At 44.0% G+C, this 16,075-nt stretch overlaps 1 long non-coding RNA gene across 1 annotated transcript; it reads right to left on the reverse strand.

The window, feature by feature from the left end:
* Positions 1–1,885: 1,885 nt before the first annotated feature.
* Positions 1,886–13,669, reverse strand: LOC123044958 (uncharacterized). The gene is made up of 3 exons (XR_006420822.1): positions 13,660–13,669; positions 10,218–10,222; positions 1,886–2,421 (listed from the first exon to the last, which is right to left on the reverse strand). It is a non-coding gene; the product is annotated as an uncharacterized lncRNA (long non-coding RNA).
* Between the last annotated feature and the right edge of the window lie 2,406 nt (positions 13,670–16,075).

The raw sequence follows: 16,075 nt of genomic DNA on the forward strand, positions 1-16,075 counted from the left end.
TGATCATGATTTCTGTTTTCTCTTTCTTTTCCTTTTTGTTTCGAGAAAGATATCGTTCGATTCTCCTTCTATTGATTCTTTTCCGATCGAGATGTACGGATCCATGTGTCTACATACATAGATTCTGTTCATGGATTAACGAAAATGTGCAAGAGCTCTATTTGCCTCTACCATTCTATGAGTCGCTTCCTTTTTGCGTATGGCACCCCCACTCCCTTTGGCAGCATCTACTAATTCGGAACTTAATTTGAAAGCCATATTTCGACCCGGACACTTTTGGGATGCTTCTAATAACCAACGAATGGCAAGTGCTCTTCCTTGTTTAGATCCTATTTCAATCGGAACTTTCCGCGTCGATCCTTTTTTATTACGTCTTGTTTTTACTCCTATATTGGGAGTTACTCTACGTATTGCTTGACGTAAAACCAATAGTGGATTTGTTTTTGTCTTTTTTTGAATCTTTTTCACGAACTAGCAACAAGGAGCTTTTCCAAGCAGATCTCCCTGTTCAGAAAAGGGCAGGAAACAGTGGGTTTTCCCGAGCGACCGATCCTATCTGTGGTCCAACAGCTTGATTTCATCAAATTAAGGAAGCCAAAAAAAAAGCAAAACCGAAGGAGAGACTTGTTTTATGAGCAAGAACGAGGGAGGCCCCTTCGAGACCCTACCTATCGAAGCCTTGTTTTAACAAGGGAGTTAGCCGGGGCTTCTTCCTCGAGTCCTGTCATGATCCCGCACTCGACGAAAGAGCTTTGCTCAATTCATTCGATTTCGAAATAGTGTATAAAGTGATTCTTGCAATTTCACTGCAGGCAGCGTAGCAATTCTCGCGGGAATCTCGGTCTTGTTTGGGCCGATTCCTTAACGAGAGCCTAGTCGAAAGCGCCCATAAAAAGAGTAAATCGTTTTTGGTATGGGTATGCTGGCCCCTACGAGGGGCGGTAAGCAAGGTAGAGACCAGGGAGCAGGACTCACGACTCTATTAGAAAGTAGAATGACCAACTTTTACACGAATTTTCAAGTGGATGAGATCGGTCGAGTGGTCTCAGTTGGAGATGGGATTGCACGTGTTTATGGATTGAACGAGATTCAAGCAGGAGAAATGGTGGAATTTTCCAGCGGTGTGAAAGGAATCGCCTTAAATCTTGAGAATGAGAATGTAGGTATTGTTGTCTTTGGTAGTGATACCGCTATTAAAGAAGGAGATCTTGTCAAGCGCACTCGATCTATTGTGGATGCTCCTGCGGGAAAGGCCATGTTAGGCCGTGTGGTCGACGCCTTGGGAGTACCTATGGATGGAAAAGGGGCTCTAAGCAATCACGAACGAAGACGTGTCGAAGTGAAAGCCCCAGGGATTATTGAACGTAAATCTGTGCACGAACCCATGCAAACAGGCTTAAAAGCAGTGGATAGCCTAGTTCCTATAGGCCGTGGTCAACGAGAACTTATAATCGGGGACAGACAAACTGGAAAAACTGCAATAGCTATCGATACTATATTAAACCTGAAAATCCTTGATTTAGTTTCGAGTAATAAACTAATAAAACCTTAATCAAAACTATTCAACTAGCCTAAACAAACCTTCAATGGAAGAGTTTACTTTTTTTTTTGCAAAATTTCTGTAAATTTGAAGTTGAACTTAATTAAACAAGCCAAGCAATTCTATTTGCTCACAATCACAAGAAATTTGTCCCCCGCCATATTTTCTTCCCCTCTGTTTGTCCACTACCTCGGCTAAACCTAAGCAAAAGAAAAAGAGGTCCAAGAGACAGACCCGAATAAAGAAGAATTAGTAATCTTTGACGAATTAGGAAGAAAAAGGATTCTTATTTTGATACAAGAAGAATCGGCACAAGAAAAAGCCACCCGGAGAAGATTTCTTTTCTTTGCTGATTCCTCTCAATGAAATTTGCCATGTTGCACTAAGTTACTTACGGATGTATGCATGGAGTCCGGGAACACTTTGGGGTGAACACCCATCCGAACAAGTAGGGTCAATAGTTCAGCATTTAGGCCGTAACATTTAGCAAAAAATGAATCTGAAACCCAACAAGTGCTCTCCGAACCAAGCTAGATAGTCTCCTATCACTAGGCTCACCAACCAACCTGGACTTTGATTCTTTCTTATTATTCTAACCGGATATAAAAACCATAAGGATTGTTTCCAGCCGAGAGTTCCCATATGACATAAGCGCTCTTGGGTGGGGTGGGCCCTCATTCGCCAGGTCTTTGAGTGCCCGTCGTACCACGTGGTTGGTACACTAGGCTGATAGATACTTTACTTTAAGGATCTGGCTCCTTCGCTAGATGGAGAGTAAGCGACTTCTATTAGCACCGGACCGTCGAGTCGAATTTCTCGTGTCATGTGCAACGTCCATCAATGGTGGTTCATTAATGTCCATAGATTTAGACTCCTTCCCCCTTCCCTTATACGCAAAAGATCGAGAGGGGCCCGAACCCAAACCAAGAACGTAAACAGAATTCGACTCACTCTCGTATGGCTCGCCCTCGAGCCCTGGGCGAGTCGGCCGGGTCTTTCCCTCTTGTTCTGTTTCCACCACGATAAAGACGCACGGAAGAACTATGGTATGCCCAGCGCGTGGAGGATCCGTTGAGAGTGTCCCTTGTCTCGGTAGGGAACAGTACCTATTGTCTTGAAAAAAAAGGTCAGTGCTACGGTCCCCTATTGTTTGATCCAATATTGACCGGTGCGGATCATGTTCTACTACCTCCGGTCCGTGGTTCGACCTCCCGTAGTGGTCCTTGCTTTTCTTTTTGAAAGCTCCGCAGGGCCAATTTTGCGTACTTGCTCAGTGTGCCCCCCTTTCGTGGAGTGCCCCGCCCGGTTCACACGGCTGTTGGCCTACCAAGCAAGCACTTGCCCGCTGCTCCTGCCGCCTGCCAAGTGGGATCCACGCTTGTTATCCTGACTGTTCTCTCTACTAGGCCCTTTCCTATTGCTCTAACCATAAGCTATGGCAATTCCAGCTCGCACCCACTCTGGCCCGCCCAGCGGGGCCTGAGTGAGCTCAGTGGTCGGCCCCTGACGTTAGGGGTCTTTCGCTTTTGCCAGATCTATAGAGATATTACGAGTCCTCTGTCCCAGATTCCCTCGCCGCGGCCATCTGGTTCACCGGTACTACCAAAAGGTCTCATGCTTACGTTACTGTGACTGATATATAAGTATGATCTCGGACTATGAAGACCCAGTCGTGCTTCTGGTTTCCATTCTCATCATCATATTAAAGGAAACTCCTCGTGCTCTGCCATAAGAACTTGGAGTCCGTATCATGGTGAAGGTAAGGTAACGCTGTGATTCTTGCTCAAAAAACTGACCGAACGCGTTCGAGTTATTGGCTCGTCCGACCCGGCAGCATTCATGAGTCGCTCGTTCAACTATCCCTCGGAGACACAGTCGAGAAGTGCCATGCATGGTCGCCCCCCGTCCTTTCTTTCTCTCGGTCCCACCAGGGTGGGCCCCTCTGGGGTAATAAAGAAATGGATAAAAAAAGGGGACTTCTGCTACGGGCTATGCCACCCATTACTTATGAGGCAAGTCGCATCCATCTCATCGCAAGCACCTACAATGTCATGATCACATTGGTTTACAAGTGAAAGAAAGAGATCGCAATGGTCTAAGATATAGTCAGTGAACAATAACTCAGATCTGATGTCGGATCGAAACAAAAATGCAAAAAGACAACACAAACGTAAAAGATCGAACTCTAATTTAGTTACTGAGTGAGATGTTTTGCTACCTACAAAAAGTTGGTTCTTCCCCTACAACCCCTAGCCCTCCAAGGCAGTACTCTTCATCGAATTTGAACGACTAATCACTGATCAAAAGGCAAAATGCTCTATTAACTAATAATAGGTTAAATGTAATAGCTTTTTAATGAATAATAATACGAAGGATATAATAACCAGATATAAGTGAATTACATTCACCGTTGATTAAGAATTCTGATTAATAACATTATCCTTGAGAGTAAACGAACAGGTTAATATCTTTCTTCAATGGATACATAATATATTATAACTCCAGATCAAGTTATGGAGAAATCCTTCACTCGCAGGGAATTCAAATAGATGTGTTGAAGATCATCAAAGAAAGGAAAAAGACTGAATTCGATCCATCTCCTCCCTTTTCTTTAAACCAAGAGCTACTCCTCCCTTTTCTTTTTTTATGTAATTTCAATATGATTTCATTTGTGTTCATGTTTTCAATTTAGAACCCCACGGAAGTGAATAGGAAAAAGCAAAATACCCCTTTGATACGCCTTCCTTTACCTATTTCTAGATTGATTGATGTTCAATGGAGGGAAACTTGCCATTCCTTCTTTCCTTTGAAATTGTACATTTTTTGATTATGAACTAATTGTATCCTTTTTGTTCCCATCGAGCTTTCTTGCCTAGTGACTAAGGATTTTCACACTTGTTGTGTCTATAAAAGATTTTCTCATAAAACACTAACAGAAGTGTTAGAGGGATTCACTTTCGATAAGAATCCAAAAGCAAGTTCCCTATACTACCTTCTTTCCCTCCTCTGTTTCTGTCTTTAAGAGGCAGTGCATCAGGCAGGAATAGAACCTACTTTTTGACCCATTTTGCCTCGCTAGCTTTGAGCTTGTATGTACCAGTAATCAAACCTAGAATCTCATTTCCCATTGCTTTCATCGCATAGAGCCAGCTGCCGCATCCACAGGCCTATTTAGTAAGTGGGGTGTATCCTTGGTGACACTTGAGAAATAATCCTATACTTCCAATAACCCACTACTTCCTCCACGGATGGTACATGGCAAGCATCTGCCGGAACTAGAGGCGAGAACTTTTCAATCAATTACGAGAGGCATTCGCTTCTCTGAGGTGAGGGGTACGATTGTGGAAGATCCCGTGGAGGCAGGGGTTGGAGATGTGATGCAAGGGTGCGGGGAATTGGGTGGAAGGACAGTTGTTAATGTGGAGTCAGGACGGGCGTGAGGCAAGAAGTGGAGGGAAGTGGGATCTAGATTAGAAGAGATAAATACGATATTGCTGATACCCGCAGACGATCCCTAGCCTAGCTTGGCAATCCCTTGAAAATGCAATGCATTTTCCCTTGAGATGAAATTGCTTTTTCGATGGCAACTAAAAAAACTCTCAAATCAACTCACGCATATTCCCTTGCTTCTGTTAACTACGCATATCTCCTGTTTCTATACTTGCTAGCTAGCAACCTCTTATCACACAGAAAGCGTGACATGAATGCATACCCCCGTGTATACAACTCCTTACTATCTCTAATATACCGTTGCTTGTTCGGCGCATAGACCTATTATTATTATCGGTCAGGCTTTCCTTTTAGCAGGTGATTACTATATATAATATAGCGGGCTTTCCCTTATCTGTTCGCTTAGGTATCTGACTGTGTAGCGTAGTTCGCCGATTCCCGGGGCCGGCACGGCACAACCGGATCCCCATCCTTAGCCAAAGTCCGTACTTTACCCCGTTCCTGATCCCCAATGCCAGGGTTGAATAGTAGCCAGCCATGAGATCTATACTTTATCCATTGGTCAAGTAGCATAATTGTTTACCAGGTCTTTCTTCTTGGATAGATATGGCCCTACCTTCCTCTTGAGGAATCCGTTCATGATGCCCTGGCTACACTGACTGGACTATGTTGTGCGCTTTCGAGAAGATTCACACTACCGGCGAAAGGAAGCGGATAAGCTTATCACGAACGGCGCATCCTAGGACAGATAAATATGTATCATCCCTTTTGGAGATGACTACACTACCGGGGAAAGAATCCATAAAATACTAGTGTGTTCAATTGGAAGATCATAAGTAGGACGGATAATATCCAAAGACACCAGTCCATCCAATTCCCTAAACTTCAATCAAATCAAGAAGAAACTAAAGAAACCGCGGAAGAAAAGCAATGGTTGTTCGGGGATAGGTCCCGCAATGAAAGTATTAATAAATCTAAAGTAGATTGGCAAGAAAGAGCAGTTGGTCATCTCGGAAAGATAGATAAAGCTAAATCTAGGAAAGCAAGCTAGGAAACCCTAGATAGGAGCAATCCGTTCCACCACTCCTGAGAATTTAGGGCATAATCACCCGCGGAGCAACTGGGGTACTCAACACTGTAGTAGTACAATCGGTTGTCTTTCTCTAGCCAATAACACGGCAAGAGGTGGACGGCAATGAAGTTGAGGGTAATGACAACAAACTAAATCCCAACACTTAATGCAAACGGCTCTGAATGGTCTAAAGATACGAATTATTCGACCGAGATGGGTTTACCTCACTCGTTTGTAGAAACACTTTCGAAAGAACAGACAAGATCCACCAGATAAAAAATTGGTACGCCACGCACGGCTGCTCCGGCGAGCGACGGGGGCACGGGCGCGGTGTTTCTCGCAGTTGCTCGATGGCTAGGGGAACGGATAAATCCCCTTTCGAAATGACTTGATTATCCCTCGACTAGGAAACAAGAGTACTCTTTACCATAGGAAAGAAGCTAACTCTGAAAAAGAGAAATGGAATCATCGAGATAGGAGCTAGTTCCTGGATTGAGAGAGTTCTGCCTAATGCCTAAATTGGATGGTGGATCTTCAGCTTTAGCGAGTTCACTCGTAGAAATGTCCGTTTGATTGCTCCTCGGGTGCTTCCTTCTTTCAAATCTAGATTTCCTAGAATCATACCTTCGTCCATTCTTGGCAAGCCTTCTTCTCTGATGGTATAGATGAAGACACCGGATCCCCATCCTTAGCCAAACCTTCAATTCAAGCTAGGGCAACAAAGGTTTCATCAGAAAGGGATGGATGGCCTCCACTCACAGATCCACTTTCTTTCGGGGCCATCAATACAATAGAATAGTTCTGTTCTTTAGCCGACGTTTTTCCTTGCCGTCTATATCCGAGCGGTTCCCTTTGGCATATTTCACTTGCTTTGCTACTACGGTACCCGCATTCTTGAAAGAAAAAGGGATGGATAGTTGCCCTTAGGAGACAGATGGTGCCCATTTATCCATAGAATAGGTTCAAGAAGATGAGACGCATTGATGTTAATGAACTTGAGGTTGAAGTTCTAGTAAGCTTAAGCATAGGTTTAGGTGCACAAGTGGTATACCAAAATACTCGTTTAACTACTCCGCAATGGGACACCCTTCTCAAGGTGGGTCCCCTTTCGTACGACCTATTCTCTCTCTCTGAAAGTAGCAATAGAAGAAGGATAGCTTCATGAGTTCGTTCTGACTCCTAGTTCGAAAGCTTTTCCTTCTGCTTGGGAACGATCTTATCCCGAGTCCTCTGTGGAGTGAAGGAAGTGATGCCAATTCTACCGGGTCCGGTACCCACTTAACAACGGATTCCATTTCTCTTGACCGATGGCGTTCTCCCACTGACTTGCTAAGGAAGAGGCTAGTTCGCGTGGACGCTGCCCTACGTGGTGTTGCTCGTTTTTAATGACTCTTAAAAGAGTTTACTAATGAATTCAAAAGGATTTAGGTATTTGACTAGCAGTCATCTTCATCAGGTCTAGATATTGCTGTGAATAAGTGTTCTTTCGCTTGAACCTATGGATTGGCTTAAGCAAGCATGGTATCTTTGGACCAGACCTCGAACATCTGCTTCTATAGGAGTTCATGTCTGTCAACATAACTAGTTTGATCCCCCTTCCTAAAGTATACATACAGCTCTTTTCTATTCTGATAATAAGTAAAGTGTCCCTCCTCCACCAGTCGATGAGCCTGCCTGAGAATCTATGCACTAAAGCCATACTGCAGGATTGCCCCCCATCATTCCAGCTTTAACTGCCTATTCGGCTTTAGCAGTGGGTTTCCAAAGGCGCTCTTCCCAGATAAAAATGGTTTTTATTCTATCCACAGGGACTTTTGCTCCAACTAGATTGAGCACGAAATCCAAGGACCTTGAGTGACCACAAAGCCGAAGGGCGAGAGCAAACGGATCAATCACTAGAGACAGCTTTGTTTCTTGATAACAAAGATAGCCTGCCTTGACTTGAATTGAGATAAAGGAAATGTAGTACATTGATATCGCTCCGCATTGAATTGAGAAAAAGCATTACCGGATTGTGGAGGATCAATAGACTCTGCCGTCGATAGACAGAAAGACGCTTCAATTGCCCATTTCTCTGTGCTATTCTTCGCTTAGAAGGGCTTGACTTACTTAACTTACCGCTTTCCTGAAACTAGCTAAAAAAGGGTCAGGTATACCTGCCTGATGAGATAGGGTTTTTTCTAAAGCGGGAGCTGCTGTCGGTATGGGCAATTTCTTAAGTTCTTTGATTGATTCCGTCCCCGAGTGCTACCAAAGTTCCTCTAATTCCTCAGCCAGATATTTCCCTTGCCAGACTTTCCCGATAGCAGAATCGATAGATGTTATAAAATTGATAGAACCTAAAATTGATGAAATACCTGATAGATGAAGACTAAAAATTGCTAAATCAACTGCTCCTCCAGAATGGCTGGTAATACCACTTAAGGGCGGATAGACTGTCCACCCAGTGCCGCTGCCCACTTCTACTAAGGCTGAGCTTAATAGGAGCAAGAGACTTGGTGGCAACAACCAGAATGATATATTATTTAATCGTGGAAATGCCATGTCAGGTGCACCTATCAGAATCGGAACAAACCAATTACCAAATCCACCTATCATCGCCGGCATAACCATAAAAAAGATCATTAAAAAACCGTGAGCCGTTATTAAAACATTATAAAGTTGATGATTCCCACCAAGATTTTGATCGCCGGGTTGGGCTAATTCCATACAAATCAGTACGGAGAAGCATGTGCCCATCACTCCTGCAATGGCACCTAAGATGAAATAGAGAGTCCCAATATCCTTGTGGTTAGTAGAGAAGAGCCATCGAACCATATTTGTCATTTTTAATTTTAGAAATGAAAACTTTCCTTATCAAAGAGGGGCCGGGGGGCTGGAAGAGAAAAGAATCAGAATTAATGAGCTACCCCATTTTTTTTCTAATTCCCTTCTAAAATCCTCCGACTTAAACAAGTCGAGAGCATGCTCGTGCTCAGCTCTTTCGAGACTTGCCTTGCTCTTGGGGATTTCTTCCCACCGGATCCTCTGTTCCACTTCCAGGCACCTCCTTGCGGAGCTTTCCGCCTCAAGGAGATCCCAGTTGTGGGAAACAACATTTTGAAAGAAAACGGATCCTCCCTCATTCTCCCGCAGATCTTGATCAGACACTTGGAGAACAGTGAAAGAATCAGTTGCATGAATATGGTCCAGATAGGAAGGAAGCGCTTCATCGACCAAGTAGGGCTCGATTGGTAGATAAGGCCCTACTCTTTGATAAAGCGCCACAAATTCCTGAAACTGGCTTTTCCTTTAGTCATAATTACGAATACAACATCTACCATTACATTTAACTAGAGACTCATGCTATCCGAACCAGTCATTATAATGTTGTTGTTGATATATTTTGACTTATATATCGCGGGTAGGGATATATAAAGTTGATGATTCCCACCAAGAATTTGATCGCCGGGTCGGCTAATTCCATACGAATCAGTACGGAGAAGCATGTACCCATCACTCTTGCAATGGACGAGCACGGGGCTTAGTCAAGTAGAACCGGGTTGCGCTGCTTGATGCTCTGATCGAAAACAAATCAGTGGGGCAATGCCGGTACGACAGAATATGCGTTAGAAAGGTCAATCCCTCCCCCCTTTTTGATTTTTTTAATGAAAAACTGGGCCGAACTTCTAAAAAGCAGCCCACCATCTTCCATAGAACAATATCGCGGCAACGTAGACCTAAGTGGATTTGTTGGATCGAGGGGAACCATCACAAGTACGGCCGGCCTATAGAACGAGAATGCCGTGTCGTCCAGCGGAGCTTAGAAGAAGGTGACTCGGAGCCTAAGGAAGGTGACTCGCGCAGACAGCTGACTCCTTTTCAATGATCCTCATTTTCTCCAACATTAAGAAGATTATTGGTAAGGTGACCAACAATCACGCAAGATTCCGGGTCAGAGTTGCACCTCTTGCCTGATATATACAGGTCGTTACTGGCGATTCGTTTGTGCCCTATGGTGTTCAATTGCCCGTTTGTTCCCTCCCCCTCGGGACGGGTCAACCTACTTTGCCCGCTCAGGCGCTCCAAAATGCTCTGACTAGACCGCCGACACCCATGATTTGTCCATCATTCAAAATGGCATTTCGTAAGGGCTCATAAGGTAGGAGGAATCACAGATCCTCCATGCACTTTCGCCTAGAGTTAGTTTTATATTTCACTACTTTCTGAGTGGTGGCTAAACCCTGAAACTTTTCCTTGAAATGAAATAAAGATCTAACTTTATTCCAGTAGTGGTTTCCGCAAATGTAGATAATCTTGTTGATTAACACCCACTTTCCATACCCTGCAATTCAGAGGCCATCACCTCTGGTCTTTTAGTAACATATTAGTAAACAAGGCTCTCCCAGTGTAGCTTTTTGTTCTCGAGGAAGAAAATCTCATTGATTACTTAGAATGCCGGATGAAGCAAGTTACATCATTGGTTCTTTCGTGATTCACGTATATTGGAAATCTCTTTCTTTAGGAAATGGGATGGCATTCAATTCTAACTTAGGGATTCTCTTCTTCTTGAACATTCATGAAAATAAGGACTCTGGCTTTAATGCTAAAGTTTAGTACTGGGCCGAGCGTCCTTGCCTACTTAGACAAGAGGGATACTTATAGATCTCTATGAGCGTAAGGCAAAGTGGGCAAGACTACTTCCACAACTACATTTTCGCTTAAGCAGGACCTGTGAGACCTCAAAGCAACAGTCTACTACTAGTTATAGATGCTATTTCTAATTGAATAGAATGGATGCTTCACAGTGGTTCTGCGACAGGCAGGGCAGCCAGGTGAACATAGGCAATTGTTCCTATAGAACACAAGTCTTTCTCTAAAGCACGACCTTTCGATTGGACTACGTCTGGTCTCTATCCTTTTTATTCCAAAAATGGGTCCTCGATCAAAATGATCTGGTGTCTATGTCCATGCCTAAGGTTGGTAAACCCTATATCTATTGCGGGGTGGTTTGAGGAAGGGACAGCTTGTAACCCACGACTTACTACTACGAAGATTCTGGCGGAGAGCTTTTCACATATAGATAGGTCGGGATGAGGAAGCTCCGCAGTCAACTAATAGATAGAAAATCCACCTTGTGAACCATGTTTAAAGTACTGTCTGAGAAGGAATATACCTGTTCCAATCCCTCTAGTGGCTATACTGATTGACATAGGTAGCTTTCGTAGTCAAAGCTCACAAGGCCAAATGCTCTATTGGAGTGGGCACGAACACACACAATCAAGGTTAGATGAACTTCTACTTCACGCCTTGAGGATTCTATGACGCTCACTCAATGGTGTTGTGGCGATTGCAAGCAATCAATAAACGAGGAAGCCAAATTATGGATCCAGGAAGGCTGCATCAGAAGGAAGAGTAGGTGTTGCTATGCTGTTGGCTGGGACTGAGACAGAGAGAGGGGAGCATAGCCCCTATGATCCCGGTAAAGAGTTCCAACTAAGCTCTTCTCAGGTTCTTTCTTTCTCTTCCATTCTTATGTTTATATATTAAAGTGTAGTTTTCTTACTGAAATATAATAATATTAATCTAATATGCCCATTGGTGTTCCAAAAGTACCTTACCGGATTCCCAGAGATGAAGAAGCGACTTGGGTTGACTTATACAATGTTATGTATCAAGAAAGGACACTTTTTTTAGTTCACTGCCCTATACATAGAAAGAAGTGCTTTTCCACCGGTATCAACATTCTATCTGGAATCAGTAGCGATAATTGTTGTATTGTGAGCCAGCCCCGTAAGGAATTTGTGGCGCTTTATCAAAGAGTAGGGCCTTATCTACCGATCGAGCCCTACTTGGTCGATGAAGCGCTTCGTTCCTATCTGGACCATATTCACGCAACTGATTCTTTCACTGTTCTCCCAGCATCTTATCAAGATCTGCGGGAGAATGAGGGAGGATCCATTTTCTTTCGAAATGCCGTTTCCCACAACCAGGTTCTCCTTGAGGCGGAAAGCTCCGCAAGGAGGTGCCTGGAAGTGGAACAGAGGATCCGGTGGGAAGAAATCCCCAAGAACAAGGAAAGTCTCGAAAGAGCTGAGCACGAGCATGCTCTCGACTTGTTTAAGTCAGAGGATCTTAGAAGGGAATTAGAAAAAAAAAGAGCGGGTAGCTCAGTAATTCTGATTCTTTTCTCTTCCAGCCCCCCGGCCCCTCTTTGATAAGGAAAGTTTTCATTTCTAAAATTAAAAATGACAAATATGGTTCGATGGCTCTTCTCTACTAACCACAAGGATATTGGGACTCTCTACTTCATCTTTGGTGCCATTGTAGGAGTGATGGGCACATGCTTCTCCGTACTGATTCGTATTCCTCTCCTTTTGTATCTCTTTATCCAATTTCGGTCTCGATTAGTTCACAAGATTGAATGGCCAAGTCAATATCTTTTTATAATTCCGAATGGTTTCTACTATAACCCCCAAAATTTTATGCATATCTTTTTATCTTTCTGTATCCATTGAAGTAAAATGTAATTATTTTACCATCGAACCATATTATTAAGTGATATAGTTATGTTTAAAAAACTTTGATTATATATAGTTATGTAAAGTACAACCTATTATGTAATGCCACATAAAATTCACCGTTGAGTTGACACACATTACAGTAAGATAGGATATAAAACCGACAGAACTGTATTACAATGACTAATTAACATAAAACCACTCAAGGAAACTCAGGGGAAATCATGCATACCCATGACACAGAAGATCTGCCTCTTGGCTTATGTCGATATATTGATTCCTCCACGCAACAATTTGCTTCTCGTATCGATGAATTAGAAGAGATGTCAACCGACAACCGTATCAGGAAACAACGATTAGTGGATATTGGTACTATCACTGCACAGCAAGCAAAGGATTGGGGATTCAGTGGTGTAATGTTAAGAGGTCGTGCGACATGAAGACATTGATAGCAATATGGGGGAAGTTCCCATCCGGCAACAACAGTTCTGCCTGACCCTACAAAAGCATGCATATGTTGTCAGTGAAGATTTTGTGTGAAGCCTTGGAGACGACGTACCCGGGGCTAGGGTGAGCTGAGGAGGGATAGCGTAAGTGAGTGAATGTGTGTAAGCCCAGTCAAAGATTCCTATTCTAGGCGGGGAGGGCCATCAACCTTCGAATGGTGTTGGTCCTACGGACCATGAACGGATTCGCCTCTGGCCTCTGGGCACGTCGGAACCGCATGAGTTCACCGGGGTGGAGCACGGTCCGCCAAAATCGGCATAGGTTAGGTGCTATTGATGGAACATGGTAAGCCCATCTTTCTCCATATGAAAGTGTTGCGGGCACATAGAGATGTGGGTAGAGGAAGTCTCAAAAAGCGAAGGCCGAGTTGTAGGTCACGTGACCTGCACCGAAAAGGTGGCTGACTGGGCTTTCTCCTGGATCAAAGCGGATCAGCTTGCCAAATTCGTCGATCGAATCGGGCAGCCCGGAACGTCGAATGAAAGTGGTCTTTCTACAACCCTATTTATATGATTTTTAGGCCCCCTTTCCCCCTATCCCTCCCTTATGTTTAGGAGCGGGATCTGCCCAAGAACGACCTATGGTGGTACGGAAGGCACAGACTCCGCAAGCGTCCCGCACCCTCTGAGAAAGAAACTCCTCAACCATCACAAGATAAAGAAGTATGACGCTCTGTGGCTGACTCTATTGGTCATAGATCCTTGCTGTTGCGGCCGGTGCTTGTTTGCGCGCGTGTGAACCACCAGATCATAAGGAAAGATGCCTCTTGGGGCATCTGAGAATGATTTGAGCCGTATGAAGGGAAACTCCCATGTATAGTTTGTTTTGGGGGGGAAGGAGCCCTATAGGGTCCCCCCACTGACTTGGCCCGGGCCAAAGTGAAAGTGCAAAAGTGAAGTGGTGGGCCTACCCATCCCAACCTGGGGTATGCTGGGGTTCGCGAAGAGCAGCACCTTACGATGTTCATGACCAATTGGATCTTGACGTACCAGTAGGTACCAGAGGAGATCGCTATGATCGTTACTGTATCCGTACAGGAATGAGTCAGTGCCAGGTGTCCCCGGTCGTGATACACTAACCAACCAACTTAACCTATAGTGCTCAATCAAATGAAGTTTTGATTTCCCATATGGAGAAAAAGCTACCTTCAATCCATAGTGCCATATTTCTCTTAAAATGACATTAGTTATGCTTTCTTCAAGATCGAGATCATCTAAGACCTATGTCTAATCCCGTCCAATAGCAGGTTTAGTGAGCACCACAGACCAATCCACCTACTTTGATAGCATAAAATCATTCGGGGATTTTAATGTAAAAACACCTGCGCAGAGCTTGGAGAGCAGAGCACTCGGGTGCGATGGGTTGATTGATTCCATAGTAGGTTTCTGAGTTCATCAGGTGTGCTCGTGCCTGAAATGCTTTTCACAAGAAGCTAGTCAGAAAAAGGGGCACGCAGCTACGCGATTCTAACTGCTCTTGGTTTTGTAACTCACTGCTCTTGGTTTTCTACGTGGGAGTTGGTCCGGATAACATATCTTAACGAGGGATATAAAAGGGCGAAGGTCAATCAAATGGGGTCCTTATAGGTATCTGCCCATGTTCAATCACTGAAGTAATGAATCTAAACAAGAAAACGAAGTAGAAGTGAAAAGCTTTTCGAATATATTTTTATATCTCTTTGCTCAGTTTTCCCCTTTAATGTCCCTCTCCATTATTATTCAGAGTAATGTGCTCCTCGCTGAGCTTTATGATTTCCATTGTCATTCTTCCCTCTCCTCTCTGATTGCTTTTCATCGTCTCTTTGCGTTTACCCTATTTTCGTGACTCTCCTCTCTTTCTTCTCCCCGTACCATTATTTTGATCGTTTCTGAATCTTGAGATTGCTTCAATGCATGTGATCCCTCTCCTCAGCCTTCCCCTCCTAAATCTTAGAATCCTAATGCCGCAGGTGCTATGTCGGAAATCCATTTTTTTATCCCCAAGGAAAATCAAAGAAGAAGAAAGCCCTGGTATTCTCTACTTGAATTCAGGAAGATTCAGATACCGAAAGCAATAGGAATGGGAAAGCGGAGCGGGCAATAGGTTTATGACTGAGCACTAGAGCCTGGAATAGCAGGAATGAAGGTTGGGAAATATGCCATGCAGAATTCCAATAAGTTGGCACTGCTTTCCCTTTCCATATGAAAAATGGAGAGGAAAAGCATGGGTGGACCAAGCGTTTTAACCGGAATCTAGTGACGGAGAAAGAAGAAAGATTTTTAAGCGCTAGATAGGGTCACAATTCAATAAAGATACTTGGCTGGATGGCGAAGCTGTGTTTGCTCTCCCAAATCGAGATCAAAGTCTTGCTTGACAGCGTGAGGAACTTTGAATGCTCCGTACAAAGGGTCATAGGGAGCTTTTGGAGGTCAGGGAGAAGTGTGTGTGGCCACTGTGCGCAAGCATTCTGTACAGCGATCTTGCTGAGGAGGTCCCCGGTCCCACCTCCATAAAGAAGATCTGGTGACTGCCCATTGTCTTGTTTTGGCTTGGAAGTCTCCTCAAAATAAGGCAAGTGAGTCAACGATCTCTGTAAGAGGAATTGGAAGATGGGGGTTCCATGGCGCACTGAGATGAAAGGCTGTCTTGGACGTGCGGCCCCTTATCCCTATCCCTTTGTTGATGAATCCCATGCAACGCGCCCTTGCTTGGATGAAAAAATGTCATAAGGGGGACTCGTTTCACTTGATTCGTTCCGTCGCACCCGCACTATTCCTAAATTTCTTTTCTGTTTCTATTTTGAAAAAAAGGTCGAACTCATTTCGTATAGAAAGAAAGATGTGTCGGGTTTGGATCGAGTGACACAGGAGGTGCTTCTGCGTGGCACTCTTTTTAATGGGCTTTACCGTCTTTCTTTACCTTCAGAACACAAAGCTTTGCTTGGCGAAATAACTCCTGCCTATATTTGGCATCTCATCTACTTAATTTAATGACATTCCATATCTCAGGAAGGAAAAAAAGCGAATG

Source organism: Triticum aestivum, chromosome 2B, assembly GCF_018294505.1.
Source record: "Triticum aestivum cultivar Chinese Spring chromosome 2B, IWGSC CS RefSeq v2.1, whole genome shotgun sequence".
Lineage (NCBI taxonomy): Eukaryota > Viridiplantae > Streptophyta > Magnoliopsida > Poales > Poaceae > Triticum > Triticum aestivum.